Genomic DNA, 11,971 nt, shown 5'->3' with positions numbered 1-11,971 from the left:
CTCACATTCCTCTATCAGATGGTGCCTTATTTCATCCTCAAAGCACTGTTGGTTGGTTGAGTCTCACACTGCATCACTCTCTTGCCTTCCTTTTCATACCTAAGGACCCTTGTGACTATGCGGTGTGGCCCAGATAACGCAGGATAATCTCTTCATCTCGGGCTTACCACTTCATCTGCTGCCTTAGTTCCCCTTTGCATGTACTACAGGTTCCAAAGATTTGGACACTAAACTCTTTTGCAGATCATTATCCTGCTTACCACAAGCAGGTAACCTCAAAACAATAGTGAGAAAGTAATATTAAAAAAGTGACAAGCTTAGTTTTCCTTACTATGAATACTCTATGAAAATCATAAAAATTATAATTCTTATAAATAATTATGTAAATTAACATTAACTACTAATTTTATAAAATTAAAAGCTTAGGTACTTTTTTTACCCCCTGTATCCCTATACATTTTTACAAGTGATATTTTCTTTTCTTATATAATATTGAAAGTAGCATAAACTGTTGATTTAAAATGTCAGGCATGGAAAAAATGCTAGAGATTTTCTTGTCATTCATGCAATGCTTGATTCCCTTCTAAGACATCCCTTCATACTATTATATGTATAGGAATACTTCCAGGGACAGAGAATTCAGTGAGTTTAGTGGATAGCCAAACCTGCAGGCATCTAAGAATGCCCTCATGGCTCAGCTTCTGTGGCTTTTCATGGTTTGCAATCTTGGCTGATAAAGGGAGAAAGGAACTTCTGCACCTTCTATTGTTGCATTCAATTTCCCTCAGATCCATGGAGCCAGTGAAAAACATGGGCTCTCTAAGAGGCTGTGGGATCACCAGCTCTAGTCCTGTAAATCTTTGCTGTAGTTCCAGAAGAGACTGCAGAGCAGTTCAGGGGTGGGCGTCCCCTTCCTGGAATACAAGCAGCTTGAATTATTAACACTATATCTCACAGTGAAGTGTAGTCTCTCTCTTACCCTATTGTACTATGTGAAACATACTTTACAAATGTGAATTTAAAGAAAAAAAGAAAAAGGTCAAGTTTGTATTTCTTCTAGTGATTAATTTTGCTTGAGTTAGAAGTTACAGTTAATAAAGAAAATACCTGCTTTCCTTCAGAGTGATAATTGTAGTCAACATGTAAGATCTAAAGAGTTATCACAGAATCTTTCATTACATTATTTCATTACGTAATCTTTCATGATATTATTTCCTGGTGGTTCAGCTGGTAAAGAATATGCCTGCAATGCAGATTTCTGGTTCAATCCGTGGTTTGGAAAGATCCCAAGGAGAAGAGAATGGCAACCCACTCCAGTATTCTTGCCTTGAGAATTCCAGGGACAGAGGAGCCTGGTGGGCTACAGTCCATTGGGGTTACAGAGCCAAACACGACTGAAAACTTACAGTGGCTAGATTCTGGAATATTCATTACTGTATTTCTATCTCATCAGGAATCCTGAAGTCTATAAAAACATATGCAATGAAATAGGAACAACTGCTTTTAATATGCTACAATATAAAAAATATCATCACCACCACTTTAGACAATATTTTTATTGGGGCTTTACCATAGCCTTCCTCAGCGATCAATGCAAAGAAATAGAGGAAAACAACAAAATGGGAAAGACTAGAGATCTCTTCAAGAAAATTAGAGATACCAAGGGAACATTTCATGAAAAGATGGGCTCGATAAAGGACAGAAATGGTATGGACCTAACAGAAGCAGAAGATATTAAGAAGACATGGCAATAATACACAGAAGAACTGTATGAAAAAGAGCTTCACAACCTAGATAATCACGATGGTATGATCACTCACCTAGAGCCAGACATCCTGGAATGTGAAGTCAAGTGGGCCTTAAAAGCATCACTACGAACAAAGCTAGTGGAGGTGATGGAATCCCAGTTGACCTATTTCAAATCCTGGAAGATGATGTCGTGAAAGTGCTGCACTCAATATGCCAGCAAATTTGGAAAACTCAGCAGAGGCCACAGGACTGGAAAAGGTCAGTTTTCATTCCAAGCCCAAAGAAAGGCAATGCCAAAGAATGCTCAAACTACTGCACATTTGCACTCAGCTCACACGCTAGTAAAGTAATGCTCAAAATTCTTCAAGCCAGGCTTCAGCAATACGTGAACCGTGAGCTTCCAGATGTTCAAGCTGGTTTTAAAAAGGCAGAGGAACCAAAGATCAAATTGCCAACATCCACTGGGTCATGGCAAAAGGAAGAGAGTTCCAGAAAAACATCTATTTCTGCTAATTGACTATGCCAAAGCCTTTGACTATGTGAATCACAATAAACCGTGCAAGATTCTTCAAGAGATGGGAATACCAGACCACCTGACCTGCCTCTTGAGAAACCTATATGCAGGTCAGGAAGCAACGGTTAGAACTGGACAGGGAACAACGGACTGCTTCCAAATAGGAAAAGGAGTACATCAAGGCTGTATATTGTGACCCTGCTTATTTAACTTCTATGCAGAGTACATCATGAGAAATGCTGGGCTGGAAGAAGCACGAGCTAGAAACAAGATTGCCAGGAGAAATATCAATAACCTCAGATATGCAGATGACACCACCCTTATGGCAGAAAGTGAAGAGGAACTAAAGAGCCTCTTGATGAAAGTAAAAGTGGAGAGTGGAAAAGTTGGCTTAAAGCTCAACATTCAAAAAACGAAGATCATGGCATCTGGTCCCATCACGTCATGGGAAATAGATGGGGAAATAGTGGAAACAGTGTCAGACTTTATTTTTTGGGCTCCAAAATCACTGTAGATGGTGACTGCAGCCAGGAAATTAAAAGATGCTTACTCCTTGGAAGAAAAGTTATGACCAACTTAGATAGCATATTAAAGAGCAGAGACATTACTTTGCCAACAAAGGTCCATCTAGTTTAAGCTATGGTTTTTCCAGTGGTCATGTATGGATGTGAGACTTGGACCATAAAGAAGGCTAAGTGCTGAGAAATTGATGCTTTTGAACTGTGGTGTTGGAGAAGACTCTTCAGAGTCCCTTGGACTGCAAGGAGATCCAACCAGTCCATTCTAAAGGAGATCAGTCCTGGGTGTTCTTTGGAAGGAATGATGCTAAAGCTGAAACTCCAATACTTTGGCCACCTCATGAGAAGAGTTGACTCATTGGAAAAGACTCTGATGCTGGGAGGGATTGGGGGCAGGAGCAGAAGGGGACGACAGAGGATGAGATGGCTGGATGGCATCACCAACTTGATGGACTTGAGTTTGAGTGAACTCTGGGAGTTGGTGATGGACAGGAAGCCTGGCATGCTGCAATTCATGGGGTCGAAAAGAGTCGGACACAACTAAGCGACTGAACTGAACTGAAATTCCAGGGGGTCTTCCTGACCCAGGGATCAAACCTACGTTTTACTGCATTGGCAGAAGCTTTCTTTACCACTGAGCCACCTGCTGCTGCTGCTGCTGCTAAGTTGCTTCAGCCGTGTCCGATTCTGTGCGACCCCATAGACGGCAGCCCACCAGGCCCCGCTGTCCCTGGGATTCTCCAGGCAACACTGGAGTGGGTTGCCATTGCCTTCTCTGACTGAGCCACCTAGGAAGCCCCGGTCTATAAAAATATTGAATCATCATATTGTGCACCTGAAACTAATACTGTAAATCAACAATACTTCAATATTTGAAAAACTAAATAGAAACAAACAACCACTTTAAGATGAGAGTCTCAAATTTGGCACTATTGATATTTGAAGCCAGATAATTCTCTGCTGAAGAAGGCAAAGAAGAGGGCAGCAGAGGAGATGGCATCACTGACTCAATCGACATGAGTTTGAGCATCCTCTGAGAGGTGGTGAAGGAGAGAAAAGCCTGGCGTGCTGCAGTCCATGGAGTTACAGAGTCAGACAGGACTTAGCAACTGAACAACAAACTCTCTGCCAGGGCCATAGGGAGGCTGTCTCTAGGTATTGCAAAAAGTCACCTGGGGAGCAAGATCCATGCCTGATTTAAGACTAGTGTCTGTAAAATAGTTTGCTCTAAAAGAAAAATTAGTCATATTCTGATGCAGGTAAAAATATTTTATAAGCATTATAATTCCCTGCATTGTAAGTACACAAAAGTTTACAAGTATTTTCTGAACAACCTTATTGTTCGTTTTATTTCTGGTTAAGTATTTTTTCTTTTACTGAACTAAGCAATATTGCCAAATCATAGCTTGTTTCATCACTTTTAAAAATACCAAAGTATTAATTATTTGTCACTTCTGATACCCAAATAGCTATCCTTCTTCATACATATGTATGCGGACTCAGTCACTCAGTTGTGTCCGACTCTTTGCAACCCCATGGACTGTAGCCTGCTAAGCGCTTCTGCCCATGGGATTCTCCAGGCAAGAGTACTGTAGTGGGTTGCCATTTCCTCCTCCAGGGGATCTTCATGACCTAGGAATCAAACCTGCGTCTCTTACCTCTCCTGCCTTAGCACGTGAATTCTTTACCACTGAGCCACCTGGGAAGCCCCCTTCTTAATATATAACTCTAGAGAAATATGCATATTTTTAATGATTTTTTTTCACTTAAAATACGTAACATTTACTGCATATTTATTATGGGTTAGGAAGTATGCTAAGCATTTTACATATTGTTACATTTAAGCTTCTCCATATTCCTGTTTGTTCGCTCATATTTTCTCTAGTAGGGAATGCAGCTAAACCCTTGAAATGAATTATCTCTGAGATGGTCTCCAGCTTCTCGATGCCAGAACCACTTAAGAGTTGGCTACACTTCTGCTTTGGGTTTTAGTGATTGTATGCATGTGTTCCTCCCCAAGTCCGAGCTCTGAGAGCACGGTATGATGGATCTTCTTAATCAGCTCTCTCTTCTCTTGCCACCTCCAGAGTCTTGCATACAGGCCCCACTGAACTCAGCTAATTTCCTCTAGCTAGGAACTGCTTTGCCTTTTGGTCTCCAGACCCTGAAATAATATTTTTCACCTCAGCCTCCTCATGTTTCCACACCGGAGTTAAGAGGCAGAGCTCACTGGATTTTGACAGCACAGCTTGGTTAAGCTGTAATTTTAATTTTGCGGTGCTCCCTACTGGTGGCCTTTTGAATCTTCCTTGTTCCAATGCTAGCTGTTTTTAATAAACTCACCTTGGTCTGCTGCTCATTTTAATCAGCACATATGGAAAACTCCAGGATTCTTATTTTTTTTTTTTTAATCTAGTCATGTTGAAGGTAATACAAGTAACTTGTGCTAAAACCATCACTTGGAGGTGTTGGAAACCCTTGGGGGAAATGTCTGTGAGGTGATGCTGCAGCTGAAATAAAAATAAATAGGAGCAGTATCCTGTAGCTTCAAACTTCTGAACAAGATTAAGTAAAAATTATTTTGCTAGAAGGGAAAATGTAAATCAATGTATCAGAGACAATAAAACTGCCTGGGCAAAAGTGACTTGAACAGTGAAAATACTAGTGACCCCTCAAGATACCTTTAGAGACGGGCAGAAGCAGGACGGATTCTCAGCCTGGCAACACCCTCAAGGACCATGGCTCTCTGCATATTTCTTCTTTGTGCCTTCACTGTCTTGGCCACATCCTCTTCTAAAATTTTAAGATGGTGACAGCACTTTCAAATATCACCAGCTCCAAGCATCAGAAAACTCCTAAGACAGCAACCAAGAGAGGGGAAAAAGAAACCCTACAGATCCCAGCTTTCCATCCTGGACAAAAACTTCAGAAACCTAGATTATGCCCCGCCCTCCCTTATATCCTACTGGTCAGAAATTAGTAAAGTGCACATGGTAAACCAATCACTTGTAAAAGGGAATGGGATTACCATAATTGATTACATAATTGTAATCAGGAGTCACTGACTGATCCTAATTTCTCACGGAACATGATCCCCACAAAACAAATCAGAGTTCCTGTTGGCAAAGCAGAGAAAGGGGAAAAGGCTGTTGTTAACACTGTTTGCCAGACTTAGCAAATGTAATTAATTTAAACCTAACGTGTTTAGATATTAAATATGCAAGTACTCTGTGGAACTGGCTACTAATTCCAGTCAGGAAGGGGATCCTCTCCCTGTCCCAAATTGGACTGAATCATAACATAGAGGAATGGAATGTAGGCATTAGCATTTTTATTAATCATATTTATTTTTAAATTGGTGGAAAGTTGCTTTTACAATGGTGTGTTTGCTTCTGCCATACAACAACATGAATCAGTCATAATTTATATTTTTATATGTATCCCTTCCCTCCATCTTCCCTCCCCTCCCTCATCCTACCTGCCAGATCCTGACAGAATGCCAGGCTGGGCTCCCTGTGTTATTTTTTTAGCATTTACTTCCCAGATAACACTGTGGGGCATCCAGGTCTAGAACTCTGCTCCACAGTAAAGGTGCTTTGAGTTATTTTGGATTTGAAAATCCCAGTAAATGTGATAAGAACAGGCATTTTTATGTGGCCTTCAGATATAACTGCTTCTAGCCTTAAGATACCAGAGACTTAAAAGTTTCTCCTCCTTCATTCTTTCCCCTTTTCTTCATGTCCCGTCAGCATCCCAGTGCACCACTAACCTCCACGATAATTCCCTCTGCTCCCCTGATCCTTCCACTCTTCTCACTATCTGACTGTCACTTTGAACTCCAAGGACTAGTTTCCTGACAATTTCCTTTACATCTTGATAGGAAGCAGTCATTATCCAAACCAGTACCCTTACTGCCCTATGCACAGTGTTAAAAAAATCCATCACAAATTGCCGATAGGAATGGATTGGCTTCTCCTTTGAGCTATTTCCATAATAATTAATATTGGGACAACAAATAGAATGGATTTGAAATGATCTTTTTATGAGGTTTTTTAATGACCTTTTTATGAGAATTTTTGAAATGTCTACATTGTTTATATAAGCATTTTATTTAAAGTAAGGCTTCAAATATATTATTTATTTGATTCCAAAATGTGCATGTCCTACGGTTTTAAAAAATACTCTGAAGACATTAAAAACAAATATTTCTCATCCTTTGAATAATAACTATCTAAGCCAGGGAGACAGCCTCCCATCCTTACCATGATCAGGTCTATTGGGAGCTGGGTTTAAATCTCAGCTGTTTACCATCTGCTTCACCAAGGGCAAGTTAATTAACCTCTCAAACAATTTTTTTGAAAGGTGTGAAATGGGTACATCACCTCTTTCTCAACATTGTTATGAATATTAAATAAGAATTTATATAGGATCACTATAAATATTATTAATTATTTTCATATTTAGAGACAAAGAGGTGGTAGTTTATATAAAACTATAAATATGCTATTCTTTGATACAGAGACATCTGTTTTAAGAAAAATAATAATACAAGTATGTCTCTTCAAATATGTTAAGTATAAGATCATTAATTTTAATTTAGCAAACAATAAAATGACTTTAAAGTTTTATATCATCTTGTGTGATATTTGCTGTCAAAAACTTGAATTTATAAAGAGACAATTATCAAGATTATTTCCTTCCAGGAATCAAGTTCTTGAGGTATTTGAATCATGTGTACATTGGTGTCTAGTTTTCATTTATTAATCTAAATAATGAAATCAACACAGGAAATAACTCAAGTATGGATAATCAATATAATCCCATGTAATTATATTTACTAAACAAAAACATGGTTTACAATTTAATCCCACTCCCATCTTTATTAAAGTAAGAGTATATCCATATTTATGACAATTAATTTGAACTTACACAAGTTACTAATTAATTGTGGTTAGTTAATATGAGATAACAGTTCTTTAATAAATAAATTCAAGATAAAATGTAGAATAAAGAAACACAGAGTTAGAAAGTGTGATAAATTTTGGAATAGATTCCGTCACCACTCACTAGTTATCCTAATTTCAGTTTATCCAATTTTGTCCTAAGAATAATTTTTTTCTCTTCTCTTCAGTAAAACTGGACAATGCAGTTTTCTGTGTCCAGCTCTTTGTGACCCTGTGGACTATAGCCTACCAGGCTCCTCTCTCCATTGGATTCTCCAGGCAAGAATACTGGAGTGGGTTGCCATTTCCTTCTCCAGGGGATCTTCCCAACCCAGGGATCGAACCCGAGTCTCCTGTATTGCAGGCAGATGCTTTAACCTCTGAGCCACCAGGGAAGGCCTATATTTTTTAACATACACATTCTTAAATATTACTATTGTAATAAATTTTCTCCTTCCTTTAGACAAAAGTATAATTTTTATGGTTTTATTTCTGTAACCTTTTGCAACCTCATACACTTTTATTACAATATAAGCATATATAGAAGCTGTAATTTGGAATTGAAGAGAGTGCCAGTCTAGCTCTGTGTAAAGGAGGGAGGCAGATGAGGCTTGGATTAAAAGGACTGATGGATGTGATTCTAGGGAGATGGGATTTTCAGCCCCACTCTGCCCTCTGTTTCCTCACAGCAACAGCAGCATAGGAATCTCTCAGCTTTGGGCTCACAGCAAGTGTGTGATATATTTTCCATTTTTGCTTTGAAAAGAGGAGGAGAAGGTGCAAGTTGTCCTCCTCCGACTCTAAGAAAATCTATTCTTAAGAGTCTCCCAGTGGCAGGAGCACTTGGGCATCATCTCTGTCTGTGATGATTAAAACCACTCTTCTTAGTTTCTCTGACTTAGGGATAGAGTAAAGTGCCCTAGTCTTCTGGTTATGGTTCTGGGAAGACCTCAGAATCCTCTGACTGACAAACTCGTTAAGTATCTACATGCTCAGCCTTTCCAAATTGATGGAGAGAAATCTTTCCAAACTTTGAGACAGAAGCCATGGCTTCAGTTCAGTTCAGTTCAGTCCCTCAGTCATGTTCGACTCTTTGCAACCCCATGAATCGCAGCACGCCAGGCCTCCCTGTCCATCACCAACTCCCAGAGTTCACTCAGACTCACGTCCATCGAGTCAGTGACACCATCCAGCCATCTCATCCTCTGTCGTCCCCTTCTGCTCCTGCCCCCAATCCCTCCCAGCATCAGAGTCTTTTCCAATGAGTCAACTCTTCGCATGAGGTGGCCAAAGTACTGGAGTTTCAGCTTTAGCATCATTCCTTCCAAAGAAATCCCAGGCCTGATCTCCTTCAGAATGGACTGGTTGGATCTCCTTGCAGTCCAAGGGACTCGCAAGAGTCTTCTCCAACACCACAGTTCAAACGCATCAATTCTTCAGCGCTCAGCTTTCTTTACAGTCCAACTTTCACATACATACATGACCACTGGAAAAACCATAGCCTTGACTAGACGGAACTTTGTTGGCAAAGTAATGTCTCTGCTTTTCAATATGCTATCTAGGTTGGTGATAACTTTTCTTCCAAGGAGTAAGCATCTTTTAATTTCATGGCTGCAGCCATGGCTTACCATCTTCCAATATTTTCTATCAGAGCTAATCCTTCCATCTTAAGTGCTATAACACAGAAGTTTGAAAACACCATATATTGCCATGTCTAAAACTCATTGACACACATTGCCATTTATTTATCCCCAATTTCTGGGTTACTACAGGTCATTATAACTATATCCCTTGAATTAGGAGTTGAAAAATGGAATCTGGCTTCCAAAAAGTACCATGGTTGCTTATAACATGATACACTGCAGCTTATTTTCTGAAAAGCCCTGGCTATACTTCAAAGTTAAGTCAATGGTGTCTCATAACAAGTTTTGGGCAAAGAGGTTATATTCTACCTAGGATTTAATCTAATGTAAGTGGTTTTCAGTAAAATAGTATAAACTTGACTCGCCATCATGGCCCATTTAAACCATTAAATCCACAGAGAATTTTGGTTCCTTATCAGATGTGAAAATCTCTAATAAGCCACTTCCTATGAAACTGCTGTCAAACCAAAGAGCAGCCTTGAAGAACTAAGAGACTCTTTCTACTGACTCTTCTAACAATGGCATATTTCAACCCTTCATAGGTCCCCTCTGTCTACCTACTATCCCTGTTCTGTTTGTTCTGGATATTGTCCACCCCATGAATTTCAATGGATACCTAATACCAAGTAGATAATTTACAATAAGTCTTAGAAGAGGGGTTTTGGTAGAGGGGGTACAGATCAAAATTACTAAAGCAAGATATTAGTGTTACTTCAAAATCATGGAAATCACTATTGTTGCAGCCTCCCACTTGATTTTTCCCCTAAACTTTTAAACCAAATCTTCTATTTTATGCCCAGTTCTATGACACTATTTGAAAGAAAGTGTTAGTCGCTCAATTTGTCAGACTTTGTGACCCCATTGATTGTAGCCTGCCAGTCTCCTCTGTCCATGGAATTCTGCAGGCAAGAATACTGGACTGGATTGCCATGCCCTCCTCCAGGGGATCTTCCCAACCGAGGAATTGAATCCAGGTCTCCATCATTGCAGGTGAATTCTTTACCATCTGAGCCACCAGGGAAGCCCTAGTGTCACTGTAGATTGTTGTATTTACTGCAGTGTATTTATGCAAGGTTTTCACTTGAGAGCCTGGCAAGTCTTTCTTCTTAGACCTAAATGACTGGAGGAGACTCATTTCTGCTTTTCAGAGATGTTAGAATTAATCATCTAGCATTTTGTCTCATTTACATTCAAAACTTACACATGCTGTGAGGGAGAAGCTGGCCCTACAGGTCAAGGCTCCTCATTCCAGTCCTGTGCAAATGCTAAAATCTCTGGTGGATTCTTGTGTCCTGGAGCAAGTTAAAGTCCAAGGTCTAAGCCTCTAGCTGTAAGGGATCTTGGGTGGACAAGTAGTGAGTGGCTATGTGAGAGTTGGACTGTAAGAAAGCTGAGCACCGAAGAATTGATGTTTTTGAACTGTGGTGTTGGAGAAGACTCTTCAGAGTCCCTTGGACTGCAAGGAGATCCAACCAGTCCATTCTGAAGGAGATCAGCCCTGGGATTTCTTTGGAAGGAATGATGCTAAAGCTGAAACTCCAGTACTTTGGCCAACTCATGTGAAGAGTTGACTCATTGGAAAAGACTCTGATGCTGGGAGGGATTGGGGGCAGGAGGAGAAGGGGACGACAGAGGATGAGATGGCTGGATGGCATCACTGACTCGATGGACGTGAGTCTGAGTGGACTCTGGGAGTTGGTGATGGACAGGGAGTCCTGGCGTGCTGCAATTCATGGGGTCGCAAAGAGTCAGACACGACTGAGCGACTGATCTGATCTGATAGATCCTCACTGGCAGTTTGACCTTCCCTCTCTGATTTTCAATTCATGGCTTTTATTTTCAGATCCTTGTCTTTGGCAATTTTTGTCCTCGTGCTTGGTCGATGGTTTCTTAAATCCCTTGAGATGTGGAATATTACACGATATTTCAGAGAAGCTTTTCAACTCAGCTTCTAACCTCCTCTGCAGCCACTTAAGAAAATAGCTTGTAGGGGAAACCACCATGTGTTTGAAGACTGGCAAATCTTCACTCCTGTCCTGAACAACCAATGCACGATTTTCTGGGAACTCTTTCTGCCAGGAGGGAGTTCTGCCTCTGCCAAACTTCAGTTCCAGCCTACAAACAAAATCAGAAATCTGGGGAAAAGTGTCTGCAATCCTCAGCCCACTTGTGAGAAGCATTCTTTCCCTGGAATTTTAGTCAAGCTAATCCTCTCTGCATGCACAGTTACCTGATGACTTTCATTAAGTTATTTAGTGTTTTATCTAGCTTTTTCACCTGTCTTTAGCAGAAATGTCATAACCTACTACTTCTACTAAGGGCTTCCCTGGTGGCTCAGAGGTTAAAGCATCTGCCTGCAAAGCAGGAGACCCAGGTTCGATTCCTGGGTTGGGAAGATCCCCTGGAGAAGGAAATGGCAACCCACTCCAGTATTCTTGCCTGGAGAATCCCATGGAAAGAGGAGCCTGGTAGGCTACAGTCCACGGGGTTGCAAAGAGTTGGACATGACTGAGGGACTTCACTTTCACTCAGGAGCAAAAATCTTACCAATGAGTTAAACACAACAACCCAGGGGAATTTCATGGTCTATACAGTATTTGACAT

At 40.4% G+C, this 11,971-nt stretch overlaps 1 non-coding gene across 1 annotated transcript; it reads left to right on the top strand.

Annotated features, from left to right (window-relative positions):
* The first annotated feature begins 11,690 nt into the window (after positions 1–11,690).
* TRNAC-GCA lies at positions 11,691–11,762 on the top strand. Its single transcript has one exon. It is a non-coding gene; the product is annotated as a tRNA-Cys (tRNA).
* The last annotated feature ends 209 nt before the right edge of the window (positions 11,763–11,971 follow it).

The sequence above is a fragment of the Bos indicus x Bos taurus genome, chromosome 12 (genome assembly GCF_003369695.1).
Source record: "Bos indicus x Bos taurus breed Angus x Brahman F1 hybrid chromosome 12, Bos_hybrid_MaternalHap_v2.0, whole genome shotgun sequence".
Taxonomy (NCBI): Eukaryota; Metazoa; Chordata; class Mammalia; order Artiodactyla; family Bovidae; genus Bos; species Bos indicus x Bos taurus.
Note: the sequence above shows the minus strand (reverse complement) of the source record. Positions and strands in the feature narration are given on the sequence as shown.